The sequence below is a fragment of the Papio anubis genome, chromosome 12, assembly GCF_008728515.1.
Source record: "Papio anubis isolate 15944 chromosome 12, Panubis1.0, whole genome shotgun sequence".
NCBI classification, from domain to species: Eukaryota; Metazoa; Chordata; class Mammalia; order Primates; family Cercopithecidae; genus Papio; species Papio anubis.
The window spans coordinates 67,046,509-67,063,840 of record NC_044987.1 but is presented as its reverse complement, the minus strand read 5'-3'; the positions used below and the strand labels follow the sequence as shown (position 1 = coordinate 67,063,840).

The 17,332-nt window shown below is 36.8% G+C and overlaps 1 pseudogene across 1 annotated transcript; it reads right to left on the bottom strand.

Annotated features, from left to right (window-relative positions):
• Positions 1–731: 731 nt before the first annotated feature.
• On the bottom strand, positions 732–9,143 carry LOC101025229 (annotated as a pseudogene). The gene has a single exon (XR_004177473.1). The product of XR_004177473.1 is annotated as an olfactory receptor 10T2-like (transcript).
• Between the last annotated feature and the right edge of the window lie 8,189 nt (positions 9,144–17,332).

Genomic DNA, 17,332 nt, shown 5'->3' with positions numbered 1-17,332 from the left:
AGTGATTAATAAGTATTTAAAAGATCCTTGATGTCATTTGTCATTAGGAAAATATAATTCAAATCAAGAATAACATTTTACTTCACACTCCCTATAACCATGTGAACAATGTAACCTCAAAATTCCTTCACCAGCATACATCATCTAATCTTCCACACTCCACTTCAGAACTTCCCTACCAGGGCCATGATCTGTCAGCAGTAATAACACTTCCCACCACTGTGAGGGTCATAAATTAGAAGCTGTGTATTTTTATGCTCTAAATCAATTTAAATAACATTTGAATTATTTGTTCCTTGAGAATTTAAACAAATTAATTATTAAACTATCTGCTCTAATGCTTTGTGGGAGAGAATAGGAAAACATCTCTTTGACAGATTTCTCAAAAATTTCCATGGAAATTGGTATGTCAAAAAATGTCTATTGCTTTTGGGGTCACTTTATAAGCTTATTTTTTCCATAAATGCATTCATGATTTTTTTTCTAATTTTCAAATTTGTTTGATTAAATTTGAACCAAGTATTCTCTTAAATTGCTTTTAATTTTCTCTATTTTAATCACATCCTATTTTCAATTTCAACTTTTCGTGTTTGTACTTTCTCCCTCTTTTTGGATTAGTTATACTAGTCGACTCCATTTTTTTCTTTTTCTTCCTCCCTTCCTCCTTTCCTCCCTTCCTCTCCTCCTCCCTTCCTTCCTCCCTTCCTCCCTCCCTTCCTTACATTCTTTCTTTCTTCCTTGCTGTCTTTCTTTCTTTAGTATCATAATTTTTTTCTTCCCAAAAAGCAACTGCTATCATTAAAATACAGTGTTCCAAAGCAATACGTTCCCTGAATGAATATGTGTACATACACACACACTCACACACACACAAACACACACAACATTTAAAAATATTTTAAAACTGCACCCTCTCTGTAGTAGGAAAACGGTGAGACCAAGACATATTAGGCAGTTAGACAATACTTTAACCAGTTTGTGCACAAAGTGATATTAATTGGAAGTACTCCACTTTTCCCACCTTTATTTATCAAGGCTATGTAATTTTTTTAAATGGTCAGGGCTCATTTTTTGTCTTCTGAGGGAAAACCCCAATTACATTGCCTAGTGTTTTTCTTAGGGCTATCTGCATTTCTTTGTTTCTCAGACCGTACACGATGGGGTTAAGCAGAGGCGTCAGTATTGTGTATGTCACGGCCGTCAGCATGTCTTCATGGAAGGAGTTGCTGTTCTTGGGCCTCAAATAGACAAAGCAAGCAAATCCATAGTGTATGGACACAGCAGTGAGGTGGGAGGAGCAAGTTGAGAAGGCCTTAAACCTCCTCTTTGCAGAGGGCATCTTTGTGACTATGAACACAATGAAGACATAGGAAATCATAATTAAAGCTGCCCATCAACACACAGGCAGAGAGTGCAAAAATAGCCATTTCATAATCGGAAGTGTAATTACAAGCAAGGGAGACCACTGGTGAGAAATAGTGCCGGATAGTGTTCAAGTCGCAAAAAGACAAGTTGAATACAGTGATGGTGATGCACAGAGAAAGCAGGAACCCAACCATCCAAGAAGCCATCATCTTCTGCAAGCAGATCTTTCTTGTCATAAGGGGGTGGTACTGCAGTGGGTTGTGGATGGCCGTGTAGTGGACATAGGACATAGCGGCCATGATGAAACAGTTGTTGGATGCAAAGCCCAGAAAGAAAAACATCTGTGTGGCACACTCAGGAAGAGAAATGGTCTTGCTCTCTGACAGCAAGTCCACCAACATGCGAGGCATGACTACCACAGTGGTACAGGTTTCTGAAAAAGACAGGCCACAGAGGAAAAAGTACATGGGAGTGTGAAGGTTGTGGCTGAACTTGATGGCCCCCATTATGGACACATTTGCAGTTAGGATGGTCATATGGGAGAAGAGAATCACCACAAAAAGTAGACTCTGCAGGTCTGAAAAACTGGAAAATCCTCACAGAATGAATATGCTCACTGCAGTGTGATTGCCCATCCTCCTGGTGGGCACGACCACTGTCTATCAATGGTGCAGAGGGGCTGTTGGTCACAAGTCTGAGATCACTGTATAAAGCTCCTTATGCACTGATTTACCTTTATTTTATTCAGGGGACCTGAGCAAGTGTCAGGCAACTCTTAGAGAACCTGAGGAAAGGGAGTTAAATGCACCTGGAAAGAGGTCAAGGTCAGGAGCCTGAGTTAAGAGAAGAATGATTCTAATATGATAATCTGTGTAGATGAGTGGGCCCAAATACCTATACCTGGATTTTACCCCAAAAGCACTGTTTATCTCTCTTTTCTCCATTCTGGATCTGCAAGGAAGACACAAAATAATGAATGAAAGTTTTTTGATCTCACTTACTGCATTTTGAGATGTTATATTTGTCAAATGCTTTTTGTGATTTAGTGGTACCCTAGCACTCAGGGGTGCTTAAAATAAACTGTTGATTGAATGAATAAAATAATTCCATCATTTAAAATTACTAAAACACTTAGAAAATTCTGAGAGATCAGCGAATATTTCCAAAATAACATTCACATTTCTTTCAATGCAATCCTATCTTCATCAGTGCTCTCCACAGAGTAGTGGTTCTGAGGGTGACATTTGTGTCAACAACTAGAGCAGACAAATCAATTTAACATGTTGTATATTCTGGGTTTCTATATGTGGTAATAATTAAAGGTTGAGACATACAACATCAATTTTTCTTATTACAATAGTTCTTAAGACATATCATTAATTTTTAAGTTCTTATTGTCTCTTTGAAGTTCTTTGAACATCTTTTTGAAGTGTCTAATATAATAAAATGGACTAACTTAAATTTAATATAATTTTGAAGATATGGCTCATTCCAGAATGGTGTATTCTGATCAATTTTTGTGTTTTTAGCAGAACCTCCAGAACACCTGCCAGCTAATGTACTTAGGTAGTTTGCTTTGCAACAAGCCTGAAAAGAATTAAATCAAGTTCCTCAGATAAATTTTGCCAGTAATATTTCTATTTTGATTGTTCAACATACAATCTGCTTAGGACATGAGGGCAGAAAAATGATATGAAGACTCTTCATAGAATTTTCATTTTAATTTCAGTCATGGTTAAAGGTGGAGGGAAAGAAATGAGGAAGCAGGTATGAGAATGAAGGGTTGGGAGAGAAAAAAGAAATACTGGCTGAAATTATTTTGAAAGATTCATCAAGACTAATGACAAAATAAGACAAAAGACAAAACAATTATGTTGTTAGTTGAGGAGTTACTGTCTTCTATGTGCATTGCATTTGTAGGTAAGGAATACAAGAAGAGTCAGAGCAGGTAACCAGCACCTACTCAATACCAATAATGTATTATACAATATGCTAGGATTAGACAGAACTGTCTCATGTAATTCTTACAAGGCTATGTGTAGAATTTTTATTTTTATTTTACAAAATGTGAAAGTAAGGTATGGAGTGGTAACACGACTATCAAAGTCCATGAATTTATTCCATATATACTGACTAGATGCCAATGATGTGTCCAGCAATTGTATGCATAGGAAGCACAACATGGAACCAGACATGTAGGATCTCTGTGATGTGAGAGTGCATAAGTACTGTCGTTTGTGGAATTTGAAAGCCCTCTCTGAGGAGGTGATGCACTTAAATGGAGAATAGAATGACAATATGTAAACTATGTGATGATCAGGGGGAGAATACTGCAGGTACAAGGCACAGATAACACAAAGACCCTTAGGTAGAAAACAAATATACCCAAGCATTCTTCAATCAAGACTCATATCGTTTATTTTTTAGTCTACTCCCCAATAGACTCTTTCCTCTGAAGGTTTCTCAGATGATTTACCTCTAAAGGAAAGTCTTTCCCATTTCTATTGTTTCAGAACCACCACTTTGTATGACTCTCCAATTTCAGCCTCTATCAAAAAAGGATCTCCAATTTCTTCTGGGACATCTCCAATTCCAGAATGTCCTCCAAGTATTGAATACAGATGTTTAGAGCAAAATTGGCCATATTCCCTTACATATCGGGTTTCCTTCCTGTGTTTCCTCTCTGAGTTATTTACAGACATTGTAGAGTTACCATTAGGCTGCATTTCTTATTCCTTCCACATCTTTCACCCCAATGAGTTACTTCCAAAATTCTAGATATCTGTTTTCCAACATCTTAACCTTCTTTTTTAGTCCCTCTGCAGTTGCCCTATATCTGTCCCATAGGGTGAATATGGTATCTCCTTCTCCCAGTTCTATCCTTCACCTACTGCCAGCTTATTTATGTCACATCTGTGACCACGCTATGTCTCCTCATTATAGATGTCTTTTGGACCCCTTTTGCTTACAAGCTAGATAATACTAATAACTTATACTCTTTATTATATGTTTTGGTTTCATAGTCTTATATATACTCATAGCTACCCTAAGATATAAGTACTATTACAATGATCTTATTTGCAATTAGGAAATTGTGGCTTAGAGAGGTACCTGATTTGCCAAAAGTGAGATACGTGGTAAATGTATGTGCATGGCGTATTTACAGCAAGGCAGTGAGAGTCTAGAGAACTACATGTTTAGCTAGCTGATTCTGAGGGGAATTCCACCTAGCATGGCTTCAAGATCTTACCTGTCCATCCTCATTTCCTACAGCCAAGTTCTCCTACAAAAGAAGCATCCCACTATTTCTCAAATATAGCATGTCCTTTTGGGGCTCTTCTACTATATCCATGTTATTTTCTCTAAGTTGCAATGTATTTCCTGCCCTTCTCTGCCTCCTAAAAACATAGCTTTCTCAAAATGACAATTTATCACTTCTCAGAAGACTCTCTAAATTTGCCTAGCTATGTTATTCACCTTTTAGATTTAGATACCATTTTATTGTAATAAGACATTTTTTACAAGCTTGGCTTCTGTACTAGACAGGACAAAGACCAGTGTAAAATTTTGTCTCCCCCAACTTTTAGCCTAAGCTGAGCACAATGTCGGCTTTGATTAAGGTCAGTTCGATGGCTATAGGATAAAACAGGATCTCATATTCTCCAGAAAGCCTTCCATGATTATTCAGTGATTATTACTTCAATTCATTTATTAATTCCTCCAATACATTGCTTGAGCTCTTTTGCATTTATTTTATTTAGACATGCACTAAAGAGAGTTGGCTGCTTTCTAAGTGAATTTTAAGTATCTTGTCGCCTAGCAATGTGAATGCAATAGGTGCTTTCTAAATGCTTGCTTAATTGCACTTATGAATGTTGAATAACATCAAAAACAAACAAACAAGTTCTGAAAACTTCAACCATGGTTTCTTAGAGCCTAGGAGAAAGAAACTATTATTTTTACATTCTAGACACTCCCCTTATTTACTATAGTATTAAATCACGCTTGACTTATAAATGGTCATATTAGAGTCACTAGGAGAGCTTTTTCAAAGAATATATTTCCACATACATATACCCCACAAGTTCTTGGCAAATATCTTCAAGGAGAAAATCTCCAGGATATCAGGATATGTATAGTTTGCACAATCTTTCTCAGTGATGGCGGTTGGGAGCATTTGACTTTTGCGATACTTTTCATATATGTTGATGGTAAAGTCTGCTTTCCTCATTATTTAAGTATAGTAATGACAAAAGGTATGTCCATATGACATTACCTGCTTCCTTCCCAATGACCCTGGCAGCTTCTGGTGAACAAGATGCCCCTAACATTGTGTCAGCCTTTCTGTTTGGTTTGCCCAAGTCTTACCCTCTTTCTATACCTGGCTTTTGCCTTGAGTTTGCCATCCTGGTCTCTGTTTTTTGTTCTTCAAAGCCCTCCTCATGCAGTTTTCTGGGTTCTCTCTTTACCAAGAATAAGAAACAGACAACATTCTTAATTTTCATCTGTCTGTGCTCATAGTTTCTTCAATACTACTGAAAAATAGTAGTAAAATATTCAAAATACTTCAATTTCTAACAGGCTATAAACACCCACAGATACTTGATTATTAAAACATATAGAATGAAATGATGTACATTGTAAAAAGTAAAACAAAACAAAAAAAACCCCAAACTCTAAAATTCCTACCTTCTAAAGAAGGAGAATTACCTTCCAGTTTCTTAAAATCATGAAGTACTTAAGCTGGAATAATGTACAGTCTCACAACACAGGTGCGGCTTTCTGCAGTTCTTCCTGTCAGTTCACTTATCTCTTCATTCAAGGGTAAGTGTTAAAGCAACTTTTCCCCTTGAATGCCTGTGATCAGTCCCCTCTGAATTTAGAGTCACCTATACATAAAAGGTAGTGTCATCTTCATTTCTTGGAGATGGAGCTCAGAACCATGAAGATTTTAATGAGAGTCCTGGGACCACTGAGACCACTATCTTGCAACTACTGATTTAGATACCAGAAGTCTTGACCTCTATATCACTCTATGTGATGCTCACAAATATGTTTTCTTAAATCCTCACACACCATAAGGGCTTTTCAATGAAGTTTGCTCCTGTTATTCTGAATAATAGTAGAAATGATTGAAATTCAACTTGTTAAAAATATACTTTAGAATGTAGAGGATGCATTTGGGGATATTTTACTTCCTGCACAATACCATTTATTTTATGATTCTGAAAATTTGTAAAGTCTCTCAGGTCTCTTCAACCTTATTCACAGGGCAAGGGAAAGGGTCATCATTAGAAGCTATTGCCTGGGGAAACAAAAGAAGGAAGGTAAGAAGAAAAAAAACACACAGTATGATCACTGTGATTTTTTTTCTCATGGGGCAACTTTGCTGTAGAAGACCTTGATGAAAAGGAATATCCACTATTACCCAAACCTCCAGTCACTGCACTGCTATCTGTAATATCCACAGGTGGCTTCGAATTTCCCCTGTCATCAGATTGTCCCTCAATGTCCTTGCCATTTATAACAATCTTCTACCTAATGTATTATCAAGTCTTGTCTCCAATATCTGTTCTCATCATCTCAATACTTCAGGCAAACCAATGCACTATATTCAAATTACATTCTGCATTTTCCTCATTCTGTTTTCTGTTCCTTCTGTCTGAAAAATCTCTATTCTTGATTTCACCCATCCAAAATCTTGCTCATTCTTCAAGGTTCAGAACAAATGCCACATCATCCAAGAAACTCCTAGCTTGCATAATGTATAAAAATCGAGACAGAAATTATTGTCATTAAGAAGGAATTCTATAAGGGGAGGCATTTACTTTGCATAACTTGCATTGGGTACCAGAACATCAATGCTAACAGAGTCAGTGTAAGTCAGTGTAGATAGCTGTACATAATAAATAAGACTTGTTGAAACTAAGCAGACATTTTAGTGCCTTTCCTGGATCTCCCTTACCAGAGCAGTGAATACATCCCCCAACTTCTTCGAGAGCCAGCTTCTAACATATATAAACCTCTTTTTTGAGAATTGCTCTTAGCAAAAAGGAAGATAAGTGACTGAAAATAGCTGGGAGTGCATACCCTTATATCCAGGGTGCCCCATAGCCAACAACGGAATGATATGATGGCTTTAAAACAATGGCAGAAATGTCCTATTGTTGCAAGCTAGAACCACTCCAAAGTGCCATTCATGCTCCAGTACTTCCTGGGGAATCAGACTGAAGCTACTTTCAACTGACTGCACACCTTTCTCTGGCATATTCCCATGCCTTGTCCTGTTTCTCTCCCATTCTTTGTTTTCTCCTGAGATCACTCTTTTACTAAATCACACGCATTTGAATTGGTAAGGTTCTGCTTTTGCAGAACTTGTGATAAGACAGAGTCTTAATAAATACACGAGAATAAAGACTGCTTATACTTTTTTATACACACTCAAAATTTAAAAATAATAGAGTATATCTAGTGACTGAAGATAGTGAAAAACAAAACAAAACAACAACAAAAGCAAAATAATGTACTATCAACAGTACTTACCCTTTCCCATCTTGAACCACTGTCTGTTTTGTATTCTGCAATCTCACACTCCTACTTTGGGCCTTTTTCTACCACTTTTGTCTTTTTCATGTTTGGTAGAGAGTGAAACTTCACCAACTTGAAGGAACACCTCACAGTGACCATGGCCCTTCTTCAGTTCTCATCACCAAGGACCACACAGTTACCGAGGTTGCCAACCCCAGCTATCTGAGTCAATCAGACACCATACACACTGAGACCCACAGTCACCATATGCCCCTTCATTTGGTACCTCATGCATTGCAGTATGTCTAGCCTCCTGCAGATGAAGGTCTTTACTTTTAAAAGTCAGCTCATGAATTTTGAAGGGGAGGACTGCTTCTTCAAATGCATAGACACCTACACAAAGTTTCAAGAATCACAGAGAATCAGGAAAACATGAGGCCACCAAAAGAACACAATACACTTCCAGTAATTGTCCTAAAAAAATGGAGATCCACAAGTTGACTGAAAAAGAATTTGAAATAATTGTTCTAATGAAATTCAGGGACTAGAAAAGAATGCAGGTAAACAATTTAACAAAATAAGGACAAAAATAAAAAAATAAGAATTCAAGAGATAGGAAAACACTAAAAGAAACAACTTTTGAGCTAAAAATACAATGACTGAATTAAAAAATGCAATAGAGTTCTTCAACAGCAGACTCAATCAAGAAGAAGAAAAAATCAGTAAAATCAGACAGGTCATTTGAAATTATCAGAGGAGAAAAAAGGAAAGTAATAAAAAAATGAAGAAAGTTTATGGGCTATGTGGAACACTATCAAGAGAGCTAACTTTGCATTAGGGGAGTTCCAAAAGGAAAAGAGAGAGAGAATGGAGCAAAAAGTTTACTGTAAGAAATTATGGTTGAAAACTTCCCAAATCTGGGGAGAGACCCTCATCTCACACTGTATACAAAAATTACCTCAAATGGATTAAAGACTTAAACATAAGACCTAAAACTCTAAAACTACTAGATTAAAACATAGGATAAAAGCTCCATGACATTGGTCTGGTCAATGAGTTTTTGGATATGGCTCCCAAAGCACAAACAACAAAAGCAAAAATAGACAAATGAAATTACATAAAACTAAAAAGTTTCAGCATGGCAAAGGGAAAAATAAACGGAATAAGGAGACAACTAATGAAATGGGAGAAAAGGCTGGGCACAGTGGCTCATTCCTGTAGTCCCAGCACCTTGGGAGGCTGAGGTGGGCAGAGCACTTGAGATCAGGAGTTTGAAACCAGCCTGGCCAACATGGTGAAACTCTGTCTCTACTAAAAATACAAAAATTAGTTGGGTGTGGTGGCACAAGCCTGTAATCCCAGCTACTTGGGAGGCTAAGGCAGGAGAATCGCTTGAACTTGGGAGACAGAGGTTGCAGTGAGCTAAGATCACACCACAGCACTCCAGCCTGGGCATCTAAAAAAAAAAAGAGACAGAAAGAAATGAGATAAAATAAAACAGTCATTTCTCATACAAATGGGTAATGGGTGTATTAAAAAATGTTCAACATCACTAATCTTCAGGAAAATGTAAATTAAATTAAAACCACAATTAGTTATCACCTCACACCTATTAGGATAACTATTATGAAAAAAATCAACAGGTATTGGCAAGGATGTGGGGGATAGGCAAACTTTATACATTGTTAGTGGGGTTGTAAATTGGTGTGGCCAATATGGAAAACAGCATAAAAATTCCTCAAAAAACTAAAAGTAGAACTACCATAGAATCTAGCAATCCTACTTGTAAGTATATAGCCAAAAGAATTGCAATCAGTTTCTCAAACGATTTCTCCACTCCCATGTTCATTGCAGTATTATTCACTGTAAGTAAGATATGGCAATAACTAGGTGTTTATTGATGGATGAGTGGATAAAGAAAATGAGATGTGTGTGTATAACATATACATATATATGTACATATACATATATGTATATGATATATATGTATGTGTATATATATGCAGTATATATGTATACATATATACTCTATAAGAGTCCATAGTATGTTTTATATAATATAACATATATTATTATATATGATATATGTACTCACATACACATACTATGGAATATTATTCAGCCATAAAAAGGAGAAATTCTGCCATTTTTGAAAACGTGAATGGAACTCAAGAACATTATTCTAAGTTAAATAAGCCAGACACATAAATGGAAATATTGCATGATCTCACTTACGAAATTTAAGTGGTCAAACTCATAAAGAGAGTGGAAAGATGGTTGCCAGGGATTGAAGGTGTTCGAGAAAAGAGAGGATTTGGGTCAGAGTACAAACTTTTGGTTATGAGTAAGTTCTTGGCAAATAATGTACGGCATAGTAACTATAGGTAATAATGATGTATACTTGAAATTTGATAAGACAAGAGATATTAAGTGTTCTCACCACACATACACACACACTAACTATGAGGTGATAGGTATGCTAGCTTGATTCTATTGTTATTGCATGTCAATAAATTTTTAAAAAAATCATGTTGTACATCTTAGATACAATTTTTGATTATCAATCATGCCTCAATAAAGCTGGAAATAAAATAATATTGCTTTTGTATATTATCTTTGTATATAGAGATCTTATTAAATTAGTAGTAGTTTGTTTTATAGATATCTGAGAATTTCCTGCTTGAATTGGAAACAAAGGAGAGTTTAAATTCTTCCTGTTTTATCTTTATATTTTTTGTTACTTTTTATTGCCTTTTTTCAATACCTGGTACTTCTAATATAATCTTGAATAGAAGGAGTGAGGTTGGACCTTCTTGCCTTTTACCCAAATGTGGATGGAAGTCATTTAATATTTTACCACTAAGAATGATGTTAGTCGAAAGATTTTGTAGATACTCTTCCTCATTTTTTGTCACTATAGTTGTTACTGCTCTCTCTTCCCCTTTCCTGTATTTTTGGATTATTTGAACTTTTAAAAAAGTCCATTTGCACTTTTCCATTGGCATTTTTAGCATACCTCTTTGCATTACTTTTTAAATGATTGCTTTCAGAATTATAACATATGCTTCTAAATTTTTGGAGTTTACCTAGAGTTAATTAACTCACATAAAATATACAGACTTTGAGACCTTATATGCTTATTTTCTTCGTGCCACCTTTATGTTATAGTTGTCATATGTCTTACATCTCTGTACATAAATACCCCACAAGGCAATATTACAATTTTTATTTGCTGATTTATATGAATTTGAAAGGAATTAAGAGAAATACAGTGTTTTTTCTTAGCTTTATTGAGCTATAATTAACACATAAAAATTGTGTCTATTTATGGTGTACAATGTAATATTTTGACATATGCATACATTATGAAATGATTAAATCAAGCAAATTAACATATCCATCACTTCACAAACTTATACAAATTTTGTGATAAAAACATTTGAGATCTATTCTCTTAATTTTTAAGTATATTTTATTAAATATAGTCACCATGCTGTACAATAGATAGCCAGAAAAATATAATACATCTTTATATTAAACCAGCTTTTTACCATTTTAGATTATTTTCATACATTCCTACAAACAAGAGATTCCCTTTCTCCCCTTGACGTTCTGCTTCTTGGTTGTATGATCAAGGTCACTTCTGTAACAACAATGTCTTAATTCTACAGGAACAAATGAGAGGCCCAGAGATTGCCTTCCAGAACTGTCCATCTGAAAGATCAAGGCAGAGTGTGTTTGCATCGAATTCCAGCCATTATTGGTTGGGGTTGCCCTTAGGAGAATTTACGGCTACCACATCTGGGATGTGCTTGCATGAGGACTAAGCAGGCTTCTAATGGTTTCCTAAAGGTCTTAGGCTTCAGATAAGATGTGGGGCATTCAAGTGGAGCGTTTTAGTGGTTAGCACTGGAAGCAGGAAACTGACAATGTGGATTGGAATCACCCAGCACAAGATGCTTGAACTTCTCAGTCTCAGTTCTCTCATCTGAAAAAATAAGGGCAATAAAAATACCTCATAAAATTGTTGTAAGGATTAAATGAGTGTAAACTGTTAAGCATAGTTGTTGGCATAAAGCGATCTCTGAATGAATGCTGGTTCTAATTATCTTGGTAGGGTAAACCTGCTTTCTCAAAAGAAGGGCTTCAGGGGTTAAGATAGGAGATTCTAAAATTAGGATTAGCAAGAGAATTAGGGAAAAATTGAGTATTTGGGTTGAAAATACCTGTATTCTACCACTGTCTCCCTATATCATAAGGAACCACTCAAGAGACAACTCTTTGAGATATCAATAGTGAGAGATTATTTCTTATCTGGGAATCATCCAAACATCTATTTTTTGAGACGGAGTTTCACTCTTGTTGCCCAGGCTGGAATGCAGTGGCACAACCTCGGCTCGCTGCAGCCTCCACCTCCTGGATTCAAGCTATTCTCCTGCCTCAGCCTCCCGAGTAGCTGGGATTACAGGCGCCTGCCACCGTGCCGAGCTAATTTTTGTATTTTTAGTAGAGACAGGGCTTCACCATGTTGGCAAGTCTGGTCTCAAACTCCTGACCACGGGTGATCTGCCTGCTTTGGCCTCTCAAAGTACTGGGATTACAGGCATAAGCCACTGCGCCCAGCCTACATCTTTTTAATTTGTACATCTTTATAAAATTTTCGAGGCATTTATTTTCTTAGTTTTGCTCTGATAATTAGTGTATATGTGTTAAAATGTTTTATTATTTAACATTCAACTTTACATCAAGTTCTACCTCATATTCCCCTAAGTTACTTAATGGTACATCTTATAGATAGATATCAATACAAAATTCTTTTCAATAAACACATACTGAATAGGTAAAGCTAAGGCTAGTATTTTACATCTGAAGTTTAGTATTGAATAGTTCTTAATCATAAATATCATAGTAAACTTGTAACCAGCATTTATTTAAAAAGCAATTTGTTATATTATACCCTCTAATAATTATTAAAGGTTATAGAACTGTAAATGAACACTTAGAGACAACAGAATAAATTGACCACTTGAGAACTGACAGAATCTTGAAAGATAAGTTGTATATGTATGTGAATTGAACTGCTCAATATCCGCTACAGAAAATGATCATGTTCCATGAGGCTTTTGAATTCACATTTGAATCTCTAGAGTCTTTTCCTCAAGGGAAAAAAAAAATAAAATATAGCTGTATAGCCACCATTGCTTTTATTTGTTACTCAAAGATAAATGAGTTCTCATTTCAAGAGGTAAGACTTTAGCTTTTGTTAATGAATCTGATGTATTGATATTCATTTGCCATTTGAGAACACTTTATTCTCTAAAGTTATATCTATACTCACAAGCCATAGTGCAGAAACAGGACAGATATAATCAAGCAATAAGATAGTGAACAACTTTGACAAAATTTCTCTGTTTCCACCATCACTTTCATGTGAATAAACAGGAATAATCCAGTTATCAGAATTCATTGTTTATCTACCCACGAGACAGAAACCCTTACAGTCTTTCAATACTATTCAAACTTTGCACTATGCCATATGCTAATAAACTCAGTACTTTCAAGATGCTTTCAGCACTTACTGGTATTTAAAGTTATAAAGATTTTAATTAAGTGTTTCAAAATGTAAAGATATTAGCAATATGTGTAGAAAGACTTACTTTGTTTATAGGTCTGAATGCTGTTAGCTTCAAGGCAATAACATATTAGACAAAACTTGGGATATAAAGTTAGAAAATTTGGAGATGAGTGTCAACCTGGCCACCAGTTGGGTGATCCTTCTTCAATTTTTAGGTTATACTTTATTCAACTATATATTATGTTGAAAATAATGTTATTTTATTCTACACAACTCCAATTAGAAAACATTGTTACAGTGAAAGATATTTGATTTGTTCAAATAAATGTGTTTTATATACTGAATAGCATTCATACTTTTTGCATAGTGATTATATTGATAATTCAAACTACGTGAAAAGTAAAACAATAATATAACATATTCAATTATTAATATTTTAAAGTATTTAACACATTTATGTGACCTAATTCAAAACCGTAATTAGAAATTCCTTTCTGATAAGAGTTAAAACAAATTGACTTTTCCTTTTTTAAAAAAAATGGCTTATTTCGCTGATACATGTTGTGAAACATGTAATTAACCAAGTGTCTCCCTTACATATTAGCTGTAAGAAGACATAAACGATAAAATGTTATCCACTCATTGCCAGGAGTATTGAATGATTTATGTTTATTTATTGTATAGTTACTAAAAGAATGGGCAGTCGTACTTCCTAGAGTTCATATTCTAAGTCCACCATTTGGTGTGTAACCTTGTACAAGTTACAGAATCTCTTTCAAATTCAGTTTATGCATCCATAAAATAATAATGAAATGAATATTATTTTATGGAAAGTGAACCAAAATTCCTAGCCCTCTGCTTGTCATTTAGTAAACATATAATATATGTTAGCTATTACTCAAGTCTTTATTACACAACTCTATATGTATACATATTTTTAAATACCAATCCCTTTTGTTATTCTCAACTATCTTAAATTTTTTAACCTTTGGGTTTAAAGCCACTTTAAGTGCATTTTTGGAAACAATATGACATAGTAAGAAAAAGACATTATTTGGAGGATCTTTTCTGGTGTTTGTGCTAAAAAAAACTTCTTGAGGGGAGCAAGATGGCCGAATAGGAACAGCTCCAGCCTCCAGCTCCCAGTGGGAGCGACACAGAAGACCAGTGATTTCTGCATTTTCAACTGAGGTACTGGGTTCATCTCACTGGGGAGTGCCGGACAATCGGTGCTGGTCAGCTAGTGCAGCCCGATCAGTGAGAGCTGAAGCAGGGCGAGGCATCGCCTCACGTGGGAAATGCAAGGGGGAAGGGAATCCCTTTTCCTAGCCAAGGGAAACTGAGACACACAACACCTGGAAAATTGGGTAACTCCCACCCTAATATTGTGCTTTACCAAGGGTCTTAGCAAACGGCACACCAGGAGATTATATCCCACACCTGGCCGGGAGAATCCCACACCCAGGGAACCACCCTCATTGCTAGCACAGCAGTCTGAGATCTAACTGCAAGGCCACAGCAAGGCTGGGGGAGGGGTGCCCGCCATTGCTGAGGCTTAAGTAGGTAAACAAAGCCTCTGGGAAGCTCCAACTGGGTGGAGCCCACGGTAGCTCAAGAAGGCCTGCCTGTCTCTGTAGACTCCACCTCTTGGTGGAATCTGACAGCTGTCTGACAGCTTTGAAGAGAGCCATGGATCTCCCAGCACAGAGGCTGAGATCTGAGAATGGACAGACTGCCTGCTCAAGTGGGTCCCTGACCCCTGAGTAGCCTAACTGGGAGACATCCCCCACTAGGTTCAGACTGACACCTCACACCTCACACAGCAGGGTACATCCCTGAGACGAAGCTTCCAGAGCAAGAATCAGACAGTAGCACTCGCTGTTTAGCAATATTCTATATTCTGCAGCCTCTGCTGCTGATACCCAGGCAAACAGGGTCTGAAGTAGACCTCAGGCAATCTCCAACAGACTTACAGCTGAGGGTCCTGACTGTTAGAAGGAAAACTAACAAACAGAAAGGACACCCACACCAAAACCCCATCAGTACGTCACCAGCATCAAAGACCAAAGACAGATAAAAACCACAAAGATGGGGAAAAAGCAGGGCAGAAAAGCTGGAAATTCAAAAAATCAGAGTGCATCTCCCCCTCCAAAGGAACGCAGCTCATCACCAGCTATGGATCAAAGTTGGATGGAGAATGACTTTGACGAGTTGAGAGGAGAAAGCTTCAGTCAATCAAACTTCTCAGAGCTAAAGGAGGAACTATGTACCCAGTGCAAAGAAACTAAAAATCTTGAAAAAAGAATGGAAGAATGGATAACTAGAATAATCAATGCAGAGAAGGCCATAAACGAACTGACAGAGACAAAAACCATGACACGAGAAATACGTGACAAATGCACAAGCTTCAGTAACTGACTCGATCAACTGGAAGAAAGAGTATCAATGATTGAAGATTAAATGAATGAAATGAAGCGAGAAGAGAAGTCTAGAGAAAAAAAAGGAAAAAGAAATGAACAAAGCCTCCAAGAAATATGGGATTATGTGAAAAGACCAAATCTACATCTGATTGGTGTGCCTGAAAGTGAGGGGGAAAATGGAACCAAGTTGGAAAACACTGTGCAGGATATCATCCAGGGGAACTTCCCCAACCTAGTAAGGCAGGCCAACATTCAAATTCAGGAAATACAAAGAACGCCACAAAGATACTCCTCGAGAAGAGCAACTCCAAGACACATAATTGTCAGATTCACTGAAGCCGAAATGAAGGAAAAAATGTTAAGAGAGCAGCCAGAGAGAAAGGTCGGGTTACACACAAAGGGAAGCCCATCAGACTAACAGCAGATCTCTCGGCAGAAACTCTACAAGCCAGAAGAGAGTGGGGGCCAATATTTAGCATTCTTAAAGAAAAGAATTTTCAACCCAGAATTTCATATCCAGCCAAACTAAGTTTCATCAGTGAAGGAGAAATAAAATCCTTTACAGATAAGCAAATGCTTAGAGATTTTGTCACCACCAGGCCTGCCCTACGAGAGATCCTGAAGGAAGCACTAAATATGGAAAGGAACAACCGGTACCAGTCATTGCAAAAACATGCCAAAATGTAAAGACCATCGATGCTAGGAAGAAACTGCATCAACTAACGAGCAAAATAACCAGCTAATATCACAATGACAGGATCAAGTTCACACATAACAATATTAACCTTAAATGTAAATGGACTAAACGGTCCAATTAAAAGACACAGACTGGCAAATTGGATAAAGAGTCAAGACCCATCAATTTGCTGTATTCAGGAGACCCATCTCACGTGCAGAGACACACATAGGCTCAAAATAAAGGGATGGAGGAAGACCTACCAAGCAAATGGAGAACAAAAAAAAGCAGGGGTTGTAATCCTAGTCTCTGATAAAACAGACTTTAAACCATGAAAGATCAAAAGAGACAAAGAAGGCCATTACATAATGGTAAAGGGTTCAATTCAACAGAAAGAGCTAACTACCCTAAATATATATGCACCCAATACAGGAGCACCTAGATTCATAAAGCAAGTCCTTAGAGAGTTACAAAGTGACTTAGACTCCCATACAATAATTATGGGAGACTTCAACACCCCACTGTCAACATTAGACAGATCAATGAGACAGAAAGTTAACAAGGATATCCAGGAATTGAACTCAACTCTGCACCAAGCGGACCTAATAGACACCTACAGAACTCTCCACCCCAAATCAACAGAATATACATTCTTCTCAGCACCACATCACACCTATTCCAAAATTGACCACATAGTTGGAAGTAAAGTACTCCTCAGCAAACGTAAAAGAACAGAAATTATAACAAACTGTCTCTCAGACCACAGTG